At 45.0% G+C, this 22,455-nt stretch overlaps 1 protein-coding gene across 7 annotated transcripts in view; it reads left to right on the top strand.

Moving 5' to 3' along the window:
- NADK (NAD kinase) overlaps positions 1-22,455 on the top strand; it is a 137,574-nt gene that overhangs the window by 16,188 nt on the left and 98,931 nt on the right. The window contains exon 1 of one of the 7 annotated variants that reach the window (XM_068240639.1): positions 6,060-6,080. The exons of 5 other annotated variants lie outside the window; for them this stretch is intronic. The gene's annotated coding sequence lies outside the window, so the exon portion shown is untranslated. Of the gene's footprint in view, positions 1-6,059; positions 6,081-10,061; positions 10,165-22,455 lie in introns of those variants that run through there. One more of the 7 variants, XM_068240637.1, reaches the window with a different exon arrangement.

Raw genomic sequence — 22,455 nt, 5'->3', positions numbered from 1 at the left:
GACGGCCCTCCTGAGATTGTGTTAGTCTCCCCTCTCAAATTGGAAACACCTTTAAAGAAATTAAACAATTAGCTCAGTATAAAGCCCACCCCCACACAATCTTCCTCAGTTTTTAGTTTGTTTCACAGACTCTTCATTGAAGCACCTGGATTGTACTGCTGTAGGGGAGCCTGTTGGCACCTACATGTGTTTGTTAGTACTGGTTTGGTTTTGTAATGGGAGGCGGTTTAGGTCAGCATGGTGGTGCGACCTGCACATGGAGGTATGGACAGAGGTACCTGGACTCCTTGTGGATCGGAGGAGGTTCGGAGAGACCCTGCTCGGTTCACCGCTTTTCTGGCTCTGGCGGCTGTACCGATAGACGCTACTGACATTTCCGGGTGGCGCCGGATGTGACGTATTGTACGCGTCATTGGACGCGACGCGTATCATGTGACGCATTGGCAGAATTTGCATGCGTCAACGTCACGCATACGGTACAGCGTGTGCAGGCGGGGATAAGAGCCATCCCGGAAGGAGGCAGTGCGGTTTGTTTGGACGCACTTGCAGCACGCCTTGCACTAACTCCGGAGTCTCTAGGGGGCTATGCAGCAGTCTATGGAGCCCGCCTCAGAGATACAGGAGCCGCCTCCAGCTGGTAACCCTGAGCAGCCGGGATCTCAACCAGCGGTAAGAGGCATTATTGCTATATTGTATTAAGCAAGTCTTTATATTTACATATATAGTAATACACAATTGGGCCTGTATCTTGTTTATCTTTGCAGAAACCAGCTAAGAGCACCTCAAAATCAAAAAAGTGTGCTAAGTGTGGTGTCAGGCTACCTGAGGGGTCTAGTAAGACTGTATGTGGGGATTGTGATAAGGCTAGTAGGTCTAGCAGATCAACCTCTTCCACAGCTAATCCTGAGAGTACCACAGTGGCTTTATTGGATCTAATGAGATCCATGAAACAGGAATTGGCTACTACATTTACAGCACTTAGGTCAGCCTTTCCTAGTTGTCCGGTTCAATCTGCCCCGGTAGTTCAGCTAGAACCACAGGGCCAATTAACCGCTTCTCCTGTAATACAGCAGGTAATTACAACTCAGGCTCAGGTACCCCAGACTAGCACGTCAGGGGAGTCGGTACCTCCAAGGGACCCTCCTTTACCGTTGCACGGTTCCTCCCAGGGGGGTGCGGATGAGGATTCCGCGCCTTTATCCTTGGAGGAAATATCAGATGAATCAGAGGACGGGGAGGTCTACTCAGATTCATCAGTACCTCAATCTGCGGGTAAAGTGCCTAGGTATTTATTTAGTGCCGAAGACACCTCAGAGCTTCTTAAAGCAGTCTATGACTCAGAACAGATTGAGGTGCCCAAATCTACTACTACCCCTCAGGACGAGATTTATAGGGGTTTAGAGGATCAGGGGCCCAGAGTTTTTCCGGTGCATAGAGCCATTAAAAGTATTATAACTGCTCAATGGAAGGATCCAGAGACTAAACTCTTTATTCCTAGATAATTTAAACGAAGGTTCCCTTTTGATTTAGATGAACAGGAAGCTTTATTGTCCGAGGCTAGACGCACCCCTCTCCCAGTATTCCAAGGATACTGACCTATCCTTTTGAAGACATGGGAGCACTAAAGGATCCCATGGATAAAAAAGTAGACGTTCTGTTGAAGCGGGCTTGGGACTCAACATCGTTCTCTTTTAAACCGGCGATATCGTCTATGTGCATTGCTCGCAATTTGGATAAATGGGTCAGAGGTCTACAGACCCATTTAGAATCAGGCACAGCACATATTAAAATTTTACAGAACCTACCGGTGATTCTAAAATCGGTTGCCTTTTTGGCTGATGCGGCTACAGAATCTTTAAGAGCAGCAGCTAAAACTGCGGCGTTGATAAATTCAGCCCGCAGGGCAGTTTGGTTGAATACATGGGAAGGGTATGTGACATCAAAACAGAAGCTCTGTGGCATGGAGTTTCAGGGGAACCTACTGTTTGGTAGGGATCTTGAAACAGTTTTGGAAAGATCTTCAAATAAGGCTAAGAAATTTCCAGATAAACGTAAGAAAGCAAAACAGCCCTTTCAGAGTAAGAAGCCCTTCTTTAGACCGAGTCAGGACCGCAGAAAACAAGGACAAAATAAGAGATGGACTTATAATGCAGGAAGAGGACGGCCGTTTCTCTTCAATAGGCCCCAACCTACCACCACAACTAAGCCTACAAAATGACTCGTTGATACCGGTAGGGGGGAGACTACTTTATTTTCTTCAGTTTTGGAAGGAGATCACGCAAAACCCTTTTATTTTGAATCTAATACAATACAGTTACAGGATAGAATTCTTATCCGTGCCCCCCTCCCAGTTTGTAATAACAACCTTACCCAGGGAGCCAATCAGAGCAAGAGCACTGATGGATTCAGTCTCATCTCTCCTTCAAAAGAAGGTAATCTGTCCGGTTCCAGTTCTGGAACGGAACAGGGGATTCTACTCCAGGGTTTTCCTGATTCAGAAACAATCAGGAAAGTTTCGTATGATTTTGAATCTGAAGCCATTGAACCCTTACATTGTGGAGAAGAAGTTCAGAATGGAAAGCATAGCCTCGGTCCGGAACTTGCTTCTTCCGGGCAGTTTTTTAGCGACGGTCGACTTGGAGGATGCTTACCTCCATGTTCCCATCCATCCGATCTTTCAGCAGTTTCTAAGATTTGCGATTCGGTCGGGGGACTCGGTATGCCATTTTCAATATCGAGCCCTTCCGTTTGGGATTTCATCGGCCCCGCGGATTTTCACAAAAGTAATTGCGGAGGTTATGTCTTTCCTTCATCTCCACAATGTAAGGGTTCTCCCTTACTTGGACGATTTTCTGTTTGTAGGAGAGACGCTGGAGATTTTACGCGAGCGGCTCAATTTTTCTCTCCAGGTACTATCCAAACTGGGTTGGATTGTGAGCAAGGAAAAATCACAGTTGAACCCAGCACAAAGTCTGGTATTCCTGGGGCTCCGGTGGGACACGACGGTGAGGTGTGTCTTCTTACCGGACGTGAAAGTAGAAAGGATAATTTCGGAAGTCAGGATCAGTTCACGGATTCCGCTACGGAAGATAGTATCGCTTCTGGGGCTGATGTCATCAGCCTTCCCAGCGGTAGAATGGGCTCAGGCTCATTCGCGAGAACTTCAGGCATGGTTCCTGTCTATTTGGAACAGGAATCATCACTCTTTGGACGCACGAGTAGATCTACCGGTCCAGATATCAGGGAGTCTGGATTGGTGGATGCTTCCGTCCAATCTCAGTTTGGGTCGCAAGTGGGCCCAGGAGTTACCCCTAAAGCTTTACACGGACGCCAGTGCATGGGGTTGGGGGGCTCATTGTCTGGGACATCAAGTCCAGGGCAGATGGAATCTGGAGATGTCTCAGAAGTCGTCAAACTTCAGGGAACTCAGTGCAATCTTTCTAGCACTGCAGGCATTACATCCAGTCATTGCCAACTCAGAGGTTCTGGTGCTTTCGGACAATTTTGTGTCTGTGTGCTATGTCAGAAAGCAGGGAGGAACCAGGGTGCGGGAACTCCAAGAGCTAACATCTCAAATATTAGCATGGTCAGAGCTGAATCTGGAATCCATTTCAGCGATACACATTCAGGGGATCTGCAACAAACGTGCGGACGCACTAATTTGAAATTGGGGTCAGGAATCAGAATGGGAACTCAATCCGGAAGTTTTCCAGGAAATAGCATCCAATTGGGGGGTTCCCACTCTAGATCTGTTCGCCACGCCAGAAAACGCAAAGGTGGACGATTTCTGTACCCTAGATCCTTCTTGTTCAATGAACCGCCTAGATGCGCTGTCAATACCTTGGCCGGAGGGCTTGCTTTATGCATTTCCCCCGTTCAAGTTAATTCCGAGGGTTCTAAAAAAGATCCAATCGGAGAGGGCTCATGTGATATTCATTGCACCTTGGTGGCCGAAGCGGGCATGGTTCCCGCTGATTCAATACCTAGCAGTCAGGGGACCCTGGCACCTACAAGTCAGGCCGGATCTCTTGATACAGAGTGGACAGTACCATCCGAATCCTCAATTCCTGAGACTAACTGCATGGATCCTGAGGAGCAGATGTTAACCACTTGAGGACCCACCCTTTACCCCCCCTTAAGGACCAGCGCTGTTTTAGGTGATCTGTGCTGGGTGGGCTCTGCAGCCCCCAGCACAGATCAAAGAGCACTCAGAGCAATCAGATCGCCCCCCTTTTTTCCCCACTAGGGGGATGATGTGCAGGGGGGGTCTGATCGCTCCTCCTGGCTGGCATTTTGCGGGGGGGGCACCTCAAAGCCCCCCTCCGCGGCGAAATCCTCCCCCTCCCTCTCCTACCTGCCACCCCCGGGAGATCTGGGCTGCACAGGACGCTATCCGTCCTGTGCAGCCAGTGACAGGACGTCCCCTGTCACATGGCGGCGATCCCCGGCTGCTGATTGGCCGGGGATCGCCGATCTGCCTTACGGCGCTGCTGCGCAGCAGCGCCGTACAAATGTAAACAAAGCGGATTATTTCCGCTTGTGTTTAAATTTAGCCTGCGAGCCGCCATCGGCGGCCCGCAGGCTATTCACGGAGCCCCCCGCCGTGAATTGACAGGAAGCAGCCGCTCGTACGAGCGGCTGCTTCCTGATTAATTAGGCTGCAGCTGGCGACGCAATACTGCGTCGCTGGTCCTGCAGCTGCCACTTTGCCGACGCACGGTATAAGCGTGCGGTCGGCAAGTGGTTAAAGGGTAAAGGGTTTTCTGATCCAGTGGTTAAGACGTTATTAGCCTGTAGAAAACCTAGCACTAGAAGGAAGTATAACAAGGTATGGTATACTTTCTCATCCTGGAAGCAGAAGGATGCTTCCCGGTCAGATAATATTTGCTCCATACTGGAATTTTTGCAGCAAGGAGTGCATCTGGGACTAACAGCAAGTACTTTAAGAGCTCAGGTGTCGGCACTTTCTGTATTTCTAGGTAGACCTTCATCAACAGATACCCATATAAGAAATTTCTTAAGGTCAGTGGAACGCTCTCACCCGGTCCGGCAGAAGTTGGTTCCTCCATGGGACTTATCTTTGGTTTTAGATTTTCTAACCACAGGGAATTTTGAACCATTAGATTCAGTGGCAATAAAGTTCCTTACACTCAAGGTAGCGTTCCTTATTGCCATAACGTCAGCCCGTAGAGTGAGTGACATACAGGCTTTGTCAATTAAGGACCCGTTTATGGTCATCCACGCAGATAGGATTGTTTTTAGATTAGACCCTTCCTATCTACCCAAGGTTTCCACTTCCTTTCATAGGTCCCAAGAGATCATCCTGCCCTTGTTCGTTTCCAACCCACAGAATGAGAAGGAAAGGAAATTGAATACATTAGATGTGAGACGAGCAGTATTAATTTATCTAGATAGAACCAGGGACTGGAGGAAGTCTAACAGTCTGCTAGTAGCATTTGGTGGTTCGAATAGGGGAGTTCAAGTGACAAAATCCACTATTTCTAGGTGGATTAAGGAAGTAATTAATCTAGCTTATAGGGAAGCCCAGATAGAGTTGCCAGCTCAGGTCACTGCACACTCAACGAGGTCGCTCTGTACTTCCTGGGCGGAAAGATCAGGAGCCTCACTGGAACAGATTTGTACGGCGGCAACCTGGTCCAGACACTCAACGTTCATAAAACATTATAGAGTGGAACTCCTCTCCAGCCAGGACCAGGCTTTTGGGCGTAAGGTTCTGCAGGCAGTCATCCCACCCTAAGGTAAATTTTTCTCGCTGAATCTCAGGAGGGCCGTCCTGGAGGACGCAGGGAGGAAGTGCCAGCTGCTTACCTGGTAGCAGTGTTCCGGCAAGTCCTCCAGGACGGCCGCCTAGTTCCCGGCCCTATTGATGGAATATATATATAAAGGGGTTATAAACTGTACAGTCTTCTCTTTTAATAAACTGAGGGAGATTGTGTGGGGGTGGGCTTTATACTGAGCTAATTGTTTAATTTCTTTAAAGGTGTTTCCAATTTGAGAGGGGAGACTAACACAATCTCAGGAGGGCCGTCCTGGAGGACTTGCCGGAACACTGCTACCAGGTAAGCAGCCGGCACTTTGTTACACAGTAGTACTATACTATACTGAGAATGTTGTGCACACCAAGGTGTTGTCTATCACCCATAAACCTGGTTCAGATTGTGCATGAAGAATGTGTAATAGAGGAAGAATCCCCTCATTCCACTGCAGAGTACCTGCACATCACTCTTACATGTACCCACAGTCACATTGCCTAGGGCCTGATAGATGTTCTTCCGGTCTGTACCTTTTACAAGTACTCTTACCAAGGGCTAGTTTTAGTCTATGACTTAGGGCTCGTTTCCACTATTGCGGTGCGGAATCCCCTGGATTCCACTGCTGATGAAATCGCATGCGGATGCGATTCCCCATGCGTTTTTGCCGCGCATTCGCATGCGATTACGCATAGGTGAGGGTATATGTGATTTTAACCATGTCACTGCCTGTGTGAATTTACATTGGTACCTATGCGAATTCGCGGCAAAAAACGCATGGGGAAAACGCATGCGATTTCCTTATTAAATACATTGCATGCGATTCGCATGCATTCCACTCGCAGGCGAATTCTGCGGCTCTTTTGTGCATTTTTTCACAGCTGAAAAAAACGCACCTCAACAACGCTTCAGTGGAAACAGGCCCATCCACTTGCATTACATGTGCGAATCCGCATGCGTTGGACGCATGCGGATTCGCGATAGTGGAAACGAGCCCTCAAGGGAATAAATATGCCAGTCTACATATCCTTCTCACTTTCAGTTGTCTTTTACAATTCCGAAGCGTTGGCAGTTAAGAGACGATTTTCATGTTACATACTTTCAATCAACAAGATTGTAATATGCAAATTAGAGGGGTCGGAGTCCAGGAGTCGGTGGAATCCTAAACTGAAGATTCTGAGTCGGTAGATTTTTGTACGGACTCCACAGCCCTGGTTAATTCAGCATTCTTTCTAGAGATGGCAAAATATAACTATCAATACAACAGTTATGGTAACATTCTCTTAGGAAATGCGGAACTCTTTGCAGAGATTTCAGAACAAGCGCTTACATAAACTATTTTTAATTGTTTGTTTTATAGAAAACTAATTCATAATATGACTATAGAAAATGAACAGATTGATATGGTATATAAAATAATGGGAATTAAAAGTGAAAAATCACTGGATAATATCTGAGGCAGTCTGTAGAATTACCTTGTCCTTTGAAATTGTAAGTCCAAAACCGAAGTTTGAAAGTTCTGTGGGTAATAGCCCAGTGGTCAATTCTTGATTGTATATGGATTGGCAAAGGAAGGACACTCTGATAGCCTGTGTCCAGCAGTTTAACCCTCTCTCCGCTGGAGGGTGGAGATAACTAGAGGACTAGAGAGACCCAAAGGATATGAGGTGAGGTTGTTCTGCTTTAGGGTTTATTCTCCTCTCTCTAGGGGAGAATAAACAATCACTTCCTATAGAGCCTGGGCTGAAATAAACACTTGTTTTAAAGCAAAGCTACGTAGTTAAGGGGACACTCTGAATCATGCTTTGTGTGCCTGATTTTGTGCGATTGCACAGGCAAATCCATGACAGGTGGCACTATGGCTATGAGTATTGGCAAGTGGTGGCGCAACTGCTATGACATTTGTTAAGCAGCACATGGTTGATCAGTAAGCGTAGTAGAAGTAAGGTAGGTGCAGTGGCAGGAAGGTTAGTGTTAATTTCAAGCCATTCCCCTGTTCCCCTGTTTAGTTTTCAGGAGAGCTGCTCTCCTACTTCAAACATCAAAGGTGAAGAGGCACCAAGGATAAGATAAAATTGAGTTAAAAACATTTAAAAAATGAAAAAAGTACAGGTAGCTTACCTCTCAGGATGACATAAGCATTTTGTAACGAATAGTTTTTATTTACACTGGCATTGCAAATAAAAACTTTGTTTGCTACAAATTGATTGTGTCATCCTGAGAGGTAGGCCACCTCTACTTTTTTTTAATTTTGTAACTGTTTTTAAAGAGAATTAGAGAGGAATGTTAATAAAAAATAGAACAAGCTTTTATACATACCTGGGGCTTCTTCCAGCCCCATAAGCCTGGATCGCTCCCACGCAGCCATCCTCCGCCTCCTGTATCGGCGGTACCGGGTACCGTCACTTCCGGCGGACGCGGCCAATTGTCCGCATCACAGGGGCTCCCTCCATACCCGTACGCATGAGACTGCGCAAGTAGGCAGCCTCGTGCGTACGTATAAGGAGGGAGCCCCGTGTGATGCGGACAATTGGCCGCGTCTGCCGGCCGACTCGCGGCAATGACGGGACCTGGTACCGGCGGATCCAGGCAGCAGAGGACGGCGGCGTGGGAGCGATCCGTGCGTCTGGGGCTGGAGGAAGCCCCAGGTATGTATAACCCCCCCCCCCCCCCCCCCTACGTCTCTGGTTCCCTTTAACTTGGTTTTATCTTACCCTGGGCGCCTCTTCATCCTTGTCGTGCTAGCTCACCTCCCCTACTTCCCAGACGGGGGAGGAAGTTATGGTCGACAGCAGCCTTTCTCAACCGGTTTACCCTGGAGGAACCCTGCAATTAACTTTTAGGATCTCAAGGAACCCCTGTAAGTAATTTTTGGAACTCAAGGAACTCCTGCATTTATTTTGCAGGTGGCATGGTCTTTAAAAGCTGGTGTGGCTGTTTTTGTTTGTCACTACCCCCTATTACAGTGCCCTTGCAGAACTTATTCTAGAGCTTTTTATTAATGTGCTCATAATTATTATTAATTTAGTGTGCTCTCTATCATACTTCCCCCAACCCCCACGATAGGGGAAAATGCCAAGGAACCCCTGCAGAGTACTCCATGAACCCTGGAGTTCCAGGTTGAAAAAGCCTGGTCTACAGTGACTTTGCCACCAAGTTTCTCCTTTTTCTAAGAGTGCGATCACCCTGCATCCAGCCATTCCTTGGGGCTCCCTAGTGGAGACAGGCTTGTGTTCTCCACCTGCTTCATGCAGTTGATTGCCCCTCATGCAACCTACCCTTATGAGTATATTTCTAATACATTGTTTACTTCCACAAACTAAGTGACATACTTCCCTGTTGGGCTCCCGTTGTCTCTGTGTATTTTTCAAGGTGTACATCACCCAATTCTTTGTGGCACATTCTAATCAGCATTTGTTTATGGTGTTGGTGGAAGCTTGAACTAGTCAGCACTGTACTAGGAAAGTTGGTAGTTTGAGCTTGCTGTGGCAAAGAAATTCCCTTTGTAAACATTAATCACATGACCCAGAGATCTGTGCACACAGCTGAATGGGAGTGGAGCTCAGGAATGTGTGTGGTAGAATGAAAGCCTGGCTGGTACCCCCTTCTAGCTCCTCCATGATTACTTTGTGGGTGATGATGGGATGTGGGAGGGTTTTGGACAGATCACAGGCTACTGTTTAGTCTAATTAAGCTGCATCTGAAATTATTACCGGAAGTCTGCATTGCAAACCCATCCAGGTAATTAAAGGGAAAAAATAATACAAAAATGATTTATGCACCCCTCACAAAATTGTATGTATTTTATCTTCTGTACAGTGCCATAAAAACATGACCCTAACTAGGGACTTAATGAAAAGTAATAGAAAATGCTTGTGATTTATACATAATTAAAGTATATTACTCGTAGATGTACATTTGTCTTGAGGTATGTGAGATAATCTATACCAGTGCACACTTAGCAGTCACAGGCTTGCAAAGTCGGGTACATACTCAAATAGTGTTGAGAAATGCTAATATAGATCATGATCTTGTGTATGTGTTAGCCATATGATTTAATAAAGCTTTGGAAATGTGATTTCCTCCATCCATATCTCATTGCATACATGGCACTTTGATCTCTATAATGAATATTCATGGGGAGAATTGGCTTTATGTCAGCTCTAGCTGTGATGTTTTGTGGAGCGACTTTCCTTTTTATGCTGGATCTGGTGCAGTTAACCATTAACAACCTGCATCTTGTGACCAAAGTGTCACTTTAGCATGAAGCTGCGGTGATCAGACAACTGCTATTCTTCTAGTGCGTTCACACAGATTTTTTAAATTTTTGAGTCTTTTTAAAGCGCATGGGATGGATTCTTCTATATTGTGCTGCAGAGGCTTCTGGGCAAAGGTAAAACAAAGTGATTGCGTTGCTTTTCGCATTCTTGGATTGTCTCATGTTCATTCATTTCTTCATGCATATGTAGAGCAGTAGTTCTGTAATGCTCTTATAGGCTGTAGCATTAAGCAACTCACACAGCTAAGTCACTGAAAACATTCTATATATTATGTGTCACAGATATAATATGTAGAATGTTGTTTACTGAGATGCTAATGATCAAGACTGGTGCAAAGAAAACAAAGAAAAATGGACCAGTTGCCCAGAGCAACCAGTCAGCTTCCAGCTGTTTAGTAAGTCCACAATTCTGATTGGTATGGGGGTATCCAGTCTGACAAGATCAAGATGGAGCTCCAGTGACCAGAAAGAGAAAAGACAGAGAAAACGGACTTGGGGGTTGATTCGCTAACAGAAATAGCGCAACCTCCTGTTACTTGCGCTATTTAAACAGCTTGCCTCAAATGTAAATAGATGCATGCTACGTGCGCTACTGGCCGCGTCCCGCTGTAATTACCCTCAGCCACAGGATTGCAGGTAGTGCAACATAGCGAGTGCTAGTAACTTACACACGCTCTTCCTGCAAATAATGAGCGCTCCATTTGTCCAGCCCTCAGCCCCTTCGTGTCCAATCACTTTAAAGGATGTGATCTCAGCACTTTAATTAGCCCTGTCAATTTGCAGGGAGAGTGGGTGTAAGTTACTAGCGCTCACTATGCTTCATTACGGTCAGCATAGCGTGCGCTCCTGTGTTGTAACCTTGACCATATGCTGTTATATACTCCCTCTTTTTATTGCCTGATGAAGCAGGATCACACCTGTGAAACGAGGTGCAACATTGTAATTGGAGTATGTCAATAAATTTGTTTTCTGCTTTAAGGAGGTAAGTCCACCACTGCCTCCTAACCGATTAAAAAAAAAATGAAGAGAATTTTAACCTTTTGGCGCCTCTGTACGCTGTATACTATACCCGTGTCCTCCACAGGTGGATGGGTGTTTTACCCCCTTCTTTCTTCTGATCTACAGAAAGCAACTTCTTAATCCTGAGTGGGGACAGGTCTAATCTCCCCACCTGCATTTACAGTGGTTGCCTTTGAGGTAACCCTGGTTTGTGAGTATTACTTATCTACTCTACATTCACCAACTTGTACCAGTACGTACTACATTATATTGGGCTCTCGCCGTCCTCTCCCCTTTGTATTTCTGTTAGTGAATCAGCCCCTTGGAGCGCCAATAGTTTAGTATGTTCGCAAAAAGGGGAAATTCTTCCACAACAAATACGACTTACAAACACAGGTTGCTATTAGGCAACCACTGTTTTGAGCATTTGGAGAAATCCATCTCCACTTGGATGCAAAGTCCTCTTCCGGACTTGGGTCTCACCCCAATCGAAAAAACGTCCACTGAAACCACTGATTATTGGCTGCATGGATGACACCTAAGAGGGGAGCTAGATGCTCACATTGGGTTGCCTCCTTCGACCCAGTATAGCAATTCTGATTAGTTGGTCTGGATAAGATAACCAGAATTGTTGTTTCACTAATCATTTTTTGGTGGCTTTCTTTCCACCTGTGTAGATACATCAGCCCCTGTGTATTCACACAGCATGAATGTGCGATGACAATGCAAAATAAACAAAATGTGGTTACAGATCAGAACAGCAAGCGACTGTCATGGTAAATATACACAGACGTGATGTCAGTCACCTGATTCGGCTTTGTGCCCACAGTCAGTGCCAGTGTAACGATCGGTGTAACACAGAGAGAATCTGATTATTGGTGATCTGCAGTATCACCAAAAATGCAGACATACACCTGATTATTGATGATCTGCAGTATCACCGATAATCAGATATATCACTAACCTCTGGATACCTGAGTAATATGAGTGTTCGGTGCAACAGTAATACTTTGAGGAGAATACCTGGGGAACAGGTATCAGGGCAGTAGGCAATACTGTCCTGGAGAACAAGTACCTTCCAGTAACCTGGGACTCTCCCGAAGGGAGGAGCCAGGCTAGGGGTAGGAAGGACCAGAGCGTGAGTGACACCAAAGGCAGAATGTCACTGACTGATCTGTGAACCATCTCTTAACTGAGAAGATAGTTCTCGAGGTCGGGCAAGCCAGGTCGGCAACACACGGACAGACAAAGTACAAAGACAGGAGACTGATTCGGTAATCCTAAGGCACGCAGGGTTTGGCAACAGAGTATCAGAAATAGCGAGGTACCGAATCAGTGATCAGAAGAGTGGTCAGGAAAGCAGAAAGTCATAACAGATAATAAACAATGCCTAGTCTTGGGTGTGAGCTCCGTGATCATCAACACCCTGGAACTAGTCTGATATATAACAGAATGGTAACACAAGTCCCTAGTCTTGGGTGTGAGTTCCTTGATCATCAACACCCTGGAACTAGTCTGGAGTATAACAGAATGGTAATACAGATTCCTAGACTTAGGTGTGAGGTCCTTGATCATCAACACCCTGGAACTAGTCTGAAGTATAACAGAATAACAACACAGATTCTGACAAAAGGGTCTGAGTGCTTCCACGTAGTGATCGCAATGGCAGACAACCAGCAACTGACAAGCAAGCAGAATATATAGTTGCTGAACACTGCTGCCCCGCCCGAGCTACTCAGCCAATCATGAGTCAATGAAGGCTTCAGTGACTTCAGACCTATCTTCCCACAAAATAGTACAAGGAAGAAGCAAACGTTTATCATCTAGGGGTAACAATTGTACGCCTAGGGTATTACCCCCAACTACACCTAGGCAGTAGCATTTCCCGATTTCTTAGTCCAATTCTGCACTCTATGACCCCCCTCTGCACAATACAGACAGAGCTGCTCTGATATTCTGCGTTTCCGCTCCACCTGAGACAATTTAGACCGACCAATCTGCATTGGCTCAGGGGGAGGTGACGCGGGGGGAGGTGGAGTTACTGGGGGCGCAGCATGGGACACCATTCTCACATGGTTTTTACCCCGGGTCTGCCTCTGATAACGCAGCCGGTGATCTATCCTGATGGCCGATGAAATGGCCTCATCGATGGATTTGGGTTCAGGCTGACTTAACATAAGATCAGAGACCTCGTCTGACAACCCTGATAAAAAACAATCTAAAAGGGCAAAAGTATCCCACCTGGCCGATACCTACCATCTCCTAAATTCAGCAGCATAATCTTCAACCGGACCCTTGCCTTGACGCAAAAGTTTGAGCTTCCGCTCAGAAGTCGAGGCAATGTCTGGGTCGTCGTAAATTACAGCCATAGCTTTAAAAAATTCTTCTACAGAGGCCAGGGCCAGGTGACAGATGGGAAGACTGTACGTCCAGGTCTGGGAATCGCCAGATAACAAAGTTTTGATAAATGTAACCCTTTGGGCCATAGTGCCTGAAGACTTAGGTCTTAACTCAAAGTATGATAACACTCTACTTCTAAAATTTCGGAAGTCAGATCTGTGACCAGAAAATCTTTCGGGTACAGGCATACGTATGTCTGTGCTAAGAGGAGATCGCACTGATTGAAGTTCTGAAATAGCCCCAAATATCTGACATATCTGGGTCTGTTGGTTCAAAACTGCCGCGGAAAGTTGATTTACCGTGGTGGTCAGGACTTCAACATGGCTACACAGTGCGTCCATTTGGGTTCGGTCTGCCATTCTGTAACGATCGGTGTAACACAGAGAGAATCTGATTATTGGTGATCTGCAGTATCACCAAAAATGCAGACATACACCTGATTATTGATAATCTGCAGTATCACCGATAATCAGATATATCACTAACCTCTGGATACCTGAGTAATATGAGTGTTCGGTGCAACAGTAATACTTTGAGGAGAATACCTGGGGAACAGGTATCAGGGCAGTAGGCAATACTGTACTGGAGAACAAGTACCTTCCAGTAACCTGGGACTCTCCCGAAGGGAGGAGCCAGGCTAGGGGTAGGAAGGACCAGAGCGTGAGTGACACCAAAGGCAGAATGTCACTGACTGATCTGTGAACTATCTCTTAACTGAGAAGATAGTTCTCGAGGTCGGGCAAGCCAGGTCGGCAACACACGGACCTCACACCAAAGACTAGGGAATTGTATTATCATTTATGTTATGCTCCAGACTAGTTCCAGGGTGTTGTGAATACGGACCTCACACCCCAGACTAGGATTGTGCTATTACTGTATTACGTTAGCCCAGTTCAGGGCAAAACCTTTCATATCAGCAGCAGGGCTTCCTGCAACCCAGCCTCGGTCCCTCGCCCAGGGGTCCACAGGCTACAGGAATATCACCCACAGTCAGGGGTGAATTCCTCAGGAGTCTTAGGCCGCCAGCTCCTCTGGTGGTCTCTACTCAGTTATTACTGTTACAAAACACTCACCCACTCTGGTGTCTAGAGGTTAGACATATCTGATTATTGACGATACTGCAGATCCTCAATAATCGGGTATATCTGTATTCTTGGGGATACTGCAGATCGCCAAGGATCAGATTCTCTCTCTGGTTGCTGACACCGATCGTTACAGCCAGGAGTTCAGGAGCAACAATTGATCCAACAGGTTGATGTATATTTTCTGATTCCTTTCTCATTTAACTTTTCAGCACTCTGCAATTGAAACAGTTTCAAAAAGTACTTGAAAAGTGCTGTCAAAATTATTCTGATTATTTTCTTGCTTGCTATATTGCTGTTTGCTTTTTCAGTCCTGACAAATTCTTGTCTGAACTGGAAGGAGTCCTTGTTAGAAAAAAAAAAAGGTGAGCTTCCCAGAAGAACTGACGGCGAGGTAAGTTTGCAGGTACATCATGGGCTTGATTCACAAAGCCGTGCTAACTCTTTAGCACGGGCGTGCTAAACAGTTAGCACGTGAAGTGCCGTTCGCGGATTTTTGCGCGCTCAAAGTGCCGTGATTCGTGGCAATTTGTGCGTGCAAAAGTCAGCGATCGCGCGAATCGCGGCACTTTGTGCACGCAAAAGTCCGCGAACGGCACTTTACGTGCTAACTGTTTAGCACGCCCGTGCTAAACAGTTAGCACGGCTTTGTGAATTAAGCCCCATGTGTTTATTGCAAATAATATTACTTGGCTCAGGTTCTCTTTAACCACTTAACATCTCAGGGACGAGTGAGTAGACCCTGCAAAATCCCTCTACACCTCGCAGGGACGTAGATACTCGTCCCTTGCCACCGCGCACTCCCGCTCGCGCGCTCATCCTCGCCGATAATCGTTAGAGGGGAGATCAATGAATGGGAACGTAGTTCCCATTCATTGATCTAAGTCCTTGTGTGAATGATTGCTGCAATCAATGAGATGCCGCCATCTTTCATAAAAACTGATACTTACACATCCACGCATTACTTCCTGTTTGCGTACTAATAGTATGCACAGGAAAGTTATGCGCAAGGACATCTTGTGGCCAAATAGTACAATTACACCTACACACATTATTCTTCTTATTTTTTTTAAATACCTATATTTACATTTAAAATTAACACCTTACCTCCCCAAAAGTTACACAAATTAAAACTTTTGTTAAAAAAAACAAAAAAAAACACAGTTACCTTAGGGACAGAACTTTTTTTTTTTTTTTTAATATGTATGTCAAAAGGGTATATTACTGTTAGTTTTTAAATTATTGGCTTGTAATTAGTGATGGACGCAAAACTGAAAAAATGCACCTTTAGGCCTGGTGCACACCAGAGGAGTTTTTCTGAGCGTTTTGAGTTTTTAAATCTGCTGCTAATGTTATCTTATGTGTCTGTGCACACTGGAGCAATGAGGTTTTGTAAAAAACCCCATAGCATTACATTGGGAAGAGCTTTTGAAACCTCTAAAAGCTCTTCCGAATGTAATGCTTTGGTTTTTTTTTACAAAACCTCATTGCTCCAGTGTGCACAGACACATAGGATAACATTAGCAGCAGATTTAAAAACTCAAAACGCTCAGAAAAACTCCTCTGGTGTGTACCAGGCCTAATTTCCAAATAAAATATTGGCACCGTACATTATACTAGGGAAATATTTTAAACGTTGCAATAACCGGGACAAATGGGCAAATAAAATGTGTGGGTTTTAATTACGGTAGCATGTATTATTTTAAAACTATAATGGTCAAAAATTTGAGAAATAATTTTTTTTTCAATTTTTTTTAAAATTATTATTCCCATTAAAATGCATTTAGAATAAAAATAATTAGCAAAAAGTACCACCCAAAGAAAGCCTAATTGGTGGCGAAAAAAACTATAGATCATTTCAATGTGATAAGTACTGATAAAGTTATTGGCAAATGAATGGATGCAGTGCTGAAATGTGAAAATTTCTCTGGTTTTTAAGGGGAAAAACCCTTGAAGGTTAAGTGGTTAAGAAGGCTAACTACACTGAGCATTGACTCGGTACAAGAATACAGATCAGGTAGTCTGACTCCATTGGCCTCTTGCCTGTTCATAGCTTTCAATGTCAAAACGATAAAATGAAGACAAATTGCTGACACATGCTGGATTTTTTTTTTTGCAGAGGTGGCCCTTATAGGCTGCCTCAGCTGAGAACCATCTAGGCTCTGTTCCCACTGTAGTGGAAAACTGACTTTTTTTTTTTTGTCCGTTCTCCACTCATTGCTAAGCGGAGAGTGAATGGCTCCTGTTATCCATGGGAGCCTTCACAATTGTCACACTGCAACAGATTTACGGGATCCTTTGCGGTAAGTGGGCTGGCACTTCTGTGCAGTCCACGATAATCCCAGGCCAGGCGGATGCATTCCCCCATATAGCCTATGGGGGAAGCACATCTGCCCCGTGCTATAGCCGGATCACTGCGGACCATCAGAGCGGATATTCTACTGTCCGCTCCTGCTGTCTGCATGTGATACGGAAGCAAGTGGGAACGGGGGCTATGGCTAAAACCACAAAAGTCCCTCATTACTGTCCAACTGGTGTGTCTGTTGCACACAGGCTGCAACAGTGGCTAGCAGAAGGTACATGTTGATTTAAGAACTTAGCACAGCACATATGAATGTTATCAGCTCTTTTATACCTGAGAATGTTATTTTATTTCAGCGTCCTTCAGAGGGTTCTGTGCTTAAGTTCATGGTCCTGTAACTCTGGAAATGTTGACTTTTGACCTCCTTTGCAAGTCAGTAACCTGAAACACAGTGACTAGTGATAAAGCTTATCTGGGCTCAGGGAATCCTGCTTGGTGCAGCATTAGATTATATAAGCTTACTGTTTTCTAGCTTAAATTGTTAACACTTTCACTAGTAAATATCTTTTTATATTCCTTAAAAGAATACCTAGAATACATAAAAAACAATATCTGATCAGAGAGGGATCTATTGACTGTGTACACACTACACACCGATTTCTAATATATTTTCAGCATGAAATCTATTGGCAAATGTGCTTCTGCTGCTACTCCCCCCATGTGCAGTGTTGAAGGCTTTTCTGTCTGCAATAAAACAATACAGAAAACACTGCGCTTTGCACAACCAAACCAATTAAAACAGTAGAGTAAAATAATGGATAATAGTTCTTGACGGTGCGCTATTGTAAAGACTACTGAATCTCCACATAAACTTCTATTGAGCACAACAGTGCTGTCACGTCAGATTCCCCAGTCGTCCAATGCAGTAGAGCTGTTTCTCTGTAGAGTTCTGGGTTTTGATGCCTCTGTAGTGGGGGATATTCAATGCTATAACATGCAGCTGGATTGGAATACTATCGCTGGGCAGGAAGAGGTGTTGTGTTGCTGAACGAGATAAGCCATAGAGCTAGGTTGGGGGCTGAGACCCTTCCTGCGCTTGCTGACTCCTGTGACAAGAGTCAGAAGATCTGGTGAGTGAGCCTTCAATTATTAATCACTACACCAGGCGTATGTAGTGCCATAGCACGGCGAGCACCTGTACCGCATGACACCAGGTGGATGTAGGGACATAGCTGTATTGCCCCAGTGTCACGGCGAGCACCTGTACTGTGTGACACCAGGCGTATGTAGCGCCATAGCTGTATTGCCCTGGTGTCACGTCGAGCACTAGTACCGCGTGACACCAGGCGTATGTAGTGACATAACTATATTGTCCTGGTGTCACGTGGTACAGGTGCTCACAGACTCCAGAAGAGTCTAGGATTTGTGCCGGCGGCAGGTGAACCGTGAGTACTGCACACAGAGGTGGTGGTGGGGGAGAGGGGGTTTGCGGTACACATACACTTGGGGGAACACTGTCTGGGGGTCCGTTGGTTGTCAAGATTTTAAAACGCTGTTATCAATCCTTGCGACAGTGATTTTCCAGCATTCCCAATTGATCCATATGACCGCTTTCCACTGGAAATCAAATGAAAGATTGATCGGGCGGTCATTTAGCGGCACCTATTCTCTTCCAATTCAATAAAATTGGTAAATTGGATGGTCGATTGTCCTGCAGTATCGAGTAATGTATGGGCACTAAATCTCAACAATTCGATTTGTGAAAGCTTCATTTGTTTACAGCATTTTCCACAACTGCCTAAAGGACTTTGTGTGGTGTGTTGTACTGTATATTAATTGGTGGTTAGTAAAATACTCTCCTGCAAATCTTCACTAAGCCAAAGCTAGTAGCTTCTGGTAAATCAACCACCTGTCAGCTTCTGGATGCGATTGGCTTAAAGAACACCTGAACTGAGAGGGATTTGTTCATTTTAAATCATACTAGTTGCCTGGCTGTCTTTCCAGTCATCTGCTTCTTAAAGAAAACCTGTAACGACAAAAAGTTCCACTGGGGGGTACTCACCTCGGTAGGGGGAAGCCTTCGGATCCTATCAAAGCTTCCCCCATCCTCTTGTGTCTCACAACGGTCTCGCTCTGGCCCTCCGAACGGCGGGGATGTGAATATTTACCTTCATGGCTCCAGCGCAGGCGCAGTATCTGCTCTCTGCTTGGAGATAGGCGGAAATAGCCAATCGCTGTCGGGCCACTCTACTGTTCAGGTGCAAGTCTCTTGTGCCTGCGTAGTAGAGCGGACCCGACGGAGATGGGCTATTTCCGCCTATCTCCATGCTGAGAGCCACAACAGCGCCCCCCGCTGGAGTCAGGGAAGGTAAATAAATGTAGCTTGTCAGGCTTATTGAGCCTGGATTGCCGGAGCCTGCAGCTACAGTGGAGGGGGAAGCCTCATTGGGACCCTGAGGCTTCCTCCTACGGAGGTGAGTACCCCCCAGGGGAACTTTTTTTTTGTTACAGGTTCTCTTCAATACTTTTAGCCATAGACCCCGAATAAGCATTCAGATTAGATGTTTCTGGCTGAAGTCTGACTGGATTTGCCGCATGCTTGTTTCAGGTGTGTGATGCAGCCAAAGAGATCAGCAGGATGCCAGGAAACTGGTATTGTTTAAAAGGAAATAAATATGGCAGCCTCCATATCCCTCTCAGCTCAGGTGTACTTTATTTTCTATTCCTTGGTTGCCAGAAATGTGCATGTTGGGAGGTTTTTCTCTCCATTATTTTCAAAAGTTAAAAAAAATTGTATAGCATGTTTCATGAAGAGCTGGACATAATCCCCATAGACTTCAGTACATTTTGTGAAACTGACAAACTTTCACAGAAAGGTAAAGCAAAAATCAGCAGTTTTGCTCATCACTAGTGCTGACTTGTTTCACAGAGCCGCCTTGTCTCTGCTGAATTTACTGCCATGGGGGTAAGGCTGCTGAGTACGCAGCTTTACTAGCAGTGTCTCATTAGCTACACTGCATATACACCCTGCCACAGTTGACTTTTTTTTCTTTAACATACACTGACATAGTTGTAAAAGCCAGCTTTAACCACTAAGTGCAACGTAAATAAACCTGTTCTATTCAGCTCTTTTCTACAGGCATACTCACCAGCACTGTTGCAGTACTGCTTTCAGTTTAGTAAACCTTGATACATCTTCCAGTCACATTGCATGAAGCATAGTCCGGGTCAGAAGGCAGATATGTAAGGATTTGGCCACATATGTGGATAGGGCAAAAAAAAAATCTGAATCTTGATTGCCTAGTAACCAAGCAGAGATTTGTCAAGCGTAGGAAGTCCTCTACACTCCATAGTCATACTGACTACATGTGTTTAAAGCACACCTGGCCCGAGGCAAAGCTACCAAAGGTAAGTGCAGAGGTATTTTCATGCGTGAGCCACATACACTTCTGTGTGTTGTCTGGTCCTCCTGGTCCCTTAGTCACTCCTTGAAAAATGTGACTTTAAGTCAAATTTTCAGTCAGGAAAAGGCAGGCTTGCTGGAATCTACCTTCCTATTGCCCTCTCATTCCTTCTCTTTGCTGCATTCATACCTCTTAAAGCAAACCTAAAGTGAAAATAAACTTATGAGATAATTGTGTGTGTAGTACTGATGATAAATTTAACATTAGCATACAGTACTGAGTGTCATATTTTTATTCTCAGTTTAATGGCTTCATTTTTAAGATTGGATTCTGAACATAAGCTGTGACAGTCTGAGGCAAACTCTGCAAGGTTTAGCTGAAAAAGAAGCAGTAGTAGTAACCCTTGAACTTTCCTGCACTAAAATCTTATCAGAATCCCCCTCCCCGCACCAATAATAGCCTTTTTGCTTCTATTTACTGTTTAAGAAACCATAACTGGGAGCGCACTGCGCATGTGTATGATGTCACTACGTCATACAAAGTGACATCATACGCATGTGCAGTGCACTCCTGGCCACGGGCGCGTGCTGTAGGACTCGCGCAGCCCGGCTGGCACCTGTAAGCCTGACCTGGCCTACTGGAAGAGGATCCTGGGGGGCTTTTAGGTGAGCTACAGGGGTAGATAGAACAGGGGGAGCAATGGGCATCAGCACAGGTGGTAGTATATGCCTGCTCCCCACGTTTCTCACAACATTTTGAGCTCTGGTATTTTTGACTCTTGCTGTATTTAAAAAAAGAAAGGGACTTCAGATAATGTCTTAGTGGGACTAGTACTATACATACTTACTGTATATACTCTAGTATAAGTCTAGAAATTTAGGTCTGATTCACTTCATAAAAGTATAGGGGTCGACTTGTACATGAGTCATGGACAACACTGAGCACACTGAGTAATGTGTGTACTAATAGTGACATTCCCATTTGCAGCAATTTACCCAGTGGTAAGTGGTACTTTGAGGAAATGAAATGCCAAGAAAACACAGGTCTGAAATTCCTGGCCACAACAATTAACAAGGAAAGTGGCAGGGGGGAAATACTGGGCTGCATAAAAGGGAGTGAATAATTGCAGAACCTGGAGGGGTACAGGAGGGGTTAATGGCTGCCATACCATATGCAGTGCAGTCATAACCTCTCCTGAGCCCCAGGTGCAGCCATTAACTTTGCTGGGTAGACTTATACTTGAGACAATAAAAAATTACGCGGGTCGATCGGGATTGATTCGACTATTTCCGACGTGCTCGATTTGGGTTTTGATCGTTCCCGTTGATTTTGCATACTTAAAGGGGCACTACAGCGAAATACTGTAAAATTTAAATATGTGCACACCTACAGTGATGTGAAAAACTATTTGCCCCTTCCTGATTTCTTATTCTTTTGCATGTTTGTCACACTTAAATGTTTCTGCTCATCAAAAAACGTTAACTATTAGTCAAAGATAACATAATTGAACACACAATGCAGTTTTAAATGATGATTTTTATTATTTAGTGAGAAAAAAACTCAAAACCTACATGGCCCTGTGTAAAAAAGTGATTGCCCCCTGAACCTAATAACTGGTTGGGCCACCCTTAGCAGCAATAACTGCAATCAAGCGTTTGCGATAACTTGCAACAAGTCTTTTTTACAGCGCTCTGGAGGAATTTTGGCCCACTCATCTATGCAGAATTGTTGTAATTCAGCTTTATTTGAGGGTTTTCTCGCATGAACCGCCTTTTTAAGGTCATGCCACAACATCTCAATAGGATTCAGGTCAGGACTTTGACTAGGCTACTCCAAAGTCTTCATTTTGTTTTTCTTCAGCCATTTAGAGGTGGATTTGCTGGTGTGTTTTGGGTCATTGTCCTGCTGCAGCACACAAGATTGCTTCAGCTTAAGTTGACGAACAGATGGCCGGACATTCTCCTTCAGGATTTTTTGGTAGACAGTAGAATTCATGGTTTCATCTATCACAGCAAGCCTTCCAGGTCCTGAAGCAGCAAAACAACCCCAGACCATCACACTACCAGCACCATATTTTACTGTTGGTATGATGTTCTTTTGCTGAAATGCTGTGTTACGTCTACATCAGATGTAACGGGACACGCACCTTCCAAAAAGTTCAACTTTTGTCTCGTCGGTCCACAAGGTATTTTCCCAAAAGTCTTGGCAATCATTGAGA

The sequence above is a fragment of the Hyperolius riggenbachi genome, chromosome 6 (assembly GCF_040937935.1).
Source record: "Hyperolius riggenbachi isolate aHypRig1 chromosome 6, aHypRig1.pri, whole genome shotgun sequence".
In the NCBI taxonomy this organism is placed as follows: domain Eukaryota; kingdom Metazoa; phylum Chordata; class Amphibia; order Anura; family Hyperoliidae; genus Hyperolius; species Hyperolius riggenbachi.
This window is presented reverse-complemented; position numbering and strand designations above follow the sequence as displayed.